Source organism: Echinops telfairi, unplaced genomic scaffold (genome assembly GCF_000313985.2).
Source record: "Echinops telfairi isolate 266 unplaced genomic scaffold, ASM31398v2 ScPeMD7_443;HRSCAF=831, whole genome shotgun sequence".
Classification (NCBI taxonomy): Eukaryota; Metazoa; Chordata; class Mammalia; order Afrosoricida; family Tenrecidae; genus Echinops; species Echinops telfairi.
Window position 1 is genome coordinate 83,491,488 of NW_022104341.1, and position 1,773 is coordinate 83,493,260.

The 1,773-nt window shown below is 49.2% G+C and overlaps 1 long non-coding RNA gene across 1 annotated transcript in view; it reads left to right on the forward strand.

Moving 5' to 3' along the window:
* The window catches only part of LOC123521896, an 11,955-nt gene extending 10,681 nt beyond the window's left edge, over positions 1-1,274 (forward strand). Inside the window, exon 3 of the long non-coding RNA XR_006680240.1 lies at positions 65-1,274. This is a non-coding gene — a long non-coding RNA (uncharacterized LOC123521896). The remainder of the gene's footprint in view (positions 1-64) is intronic.
* Positions 1,275-1,773: the final 499 nt, after the last annotated feature.

Here is a 1,773-nt window from a genome sequence, read left to right on the forward strand (position 1 = left end):
CCCTTTCTCGCCCTACTCCTCTTCTATAATCCAACTTCTAACTGATGATTTGCTCCACACACAGATGGAGCACGTACGATGAGAAGATACACCCTGACACGCACCTTTCCTGATGTTAAACCACGCAGTCTGCCCTTGTTCTGTTTGTATAACTGCCTCTTGATCCATGGACACGTCCCAGTTAAACGGTAAATAACCTTCAGAAGGATGCAAAGTCCAGAACACTTCAGTGGGGGCTCATCTGGAGCTTGCACGTGGATCAGAATGATGATCCAGGTCTCAATCCTGATTCCATCTTAGAAACCCAACCAACCCTCCTGCTGTCGTAACAGAACTGCTCCGCGGGGATTCTGAGTCTATACATTTTCATAGGAAGAGACAACTACATGTTTCTCTTGGGATGCCTGGTAGATTTGAACCACTGACCTTGTAGTGGGCAGCTAAGCTCGTTAACCACTGCACTCTCAGGTGTCCTTGACTCTCTTGGCTTTTGCTCATTTTCCTAGAAACCGCCAGACTCTTAGTCTTAAGTACATAACAAATGAAATGTCTCATGTGGTTGGATAAAGAGATGGAAAGGCTGTTCCTAAGTGAGGGTCTTGACACAAACCCTTATCAGAGATTCCCTTAGTTATCCTCAGACAGTGTTTTAAGAGAATTATCCTCGGTCACCAAGAAGATCCGGCAGCTTGCGAATAGTGCAAGTCAGGTGCGTGGCACCCTTGTGAGGATGAGACCATGCCAGTGAGGTGTGTGGAACCCAACGAGGGCATTGGTCATTTCTGCGTCCTACTGGGATTAAAATGTGCCATCCCAGCAGAGGAAAGGAGGACCACATTGCCACCAAAAAGAAAAGACTGAAGTGGAACCTGCCCTTGGGACCTGGGAGGTCCCTGCACCCACTTCCTGCACCCAGGAGAACCAGAGATGAAGGAAGGACTTCCGGGTCCACAGAACCTCGTGGTTGCAGAGGAACTCAAAAGGGCTCTGCTCTAGTGATCTGTGAGTGCCTGGTGGAGTGGGGTGCCTCTGGACACTTACTGGCAGAGTTAAAGAACATCGTAACAGTTGCTTGAGCAGGGCAGAGCCCAGACCCAGGGGCCAAGGACCCAGAGGCCAAGAAGGAGAGGTCTACCTGTGGGCATTGCTGAGAAGAGGTTGGCCTGATTGAAGAACTGTGTCCTGAGTCATGTCTGGTCCTAAATTATAATCTGTACTTCCCCAAACTGTGTAAGTGTGCTTGTGGGGAGGGGAGATAATCACAGCATGACCACCTTGTCAACCCCCCTTAATCACCTATTAAAACTAAACAATCAAAATATCCCACATCATTGAAAAGGATCCCCCCTGCAGTGGTCTCCCCCTGACTTCCCTGATCTTGCAACTTCCAATCAGAATGTGGTCCCCTTAGTTCTTGGTTTGACCCCAGAAACAAGCCTCTCTTCCTCCACTAAGAGGTCCTGGTGGTGCTGTCAGGTAAGCATTAGACCAGTGGTTCCCAACCTTCCGATGTCGTGACCCTTTCATACAGTTCCTCATGTGGTGGTGGCCCCCCAACCATAACATTATTTTCGTTGCTACTTCATCACTGTGATTTGCTACTGTTATGACCCCCAAAGGGGGTTGAGAACTGCTGTGCTAGACTGTTAAAGCCAGGTTAGCGGTTCAAACCCACCAGGGGCTTCCCAGGAGATGGATGAGGCGGCTGCTCCTCTAAAGATTTTTGGTCTCAGAAACCCTACGTCGGGTCCCTATGCATCAGAATGGACGTGA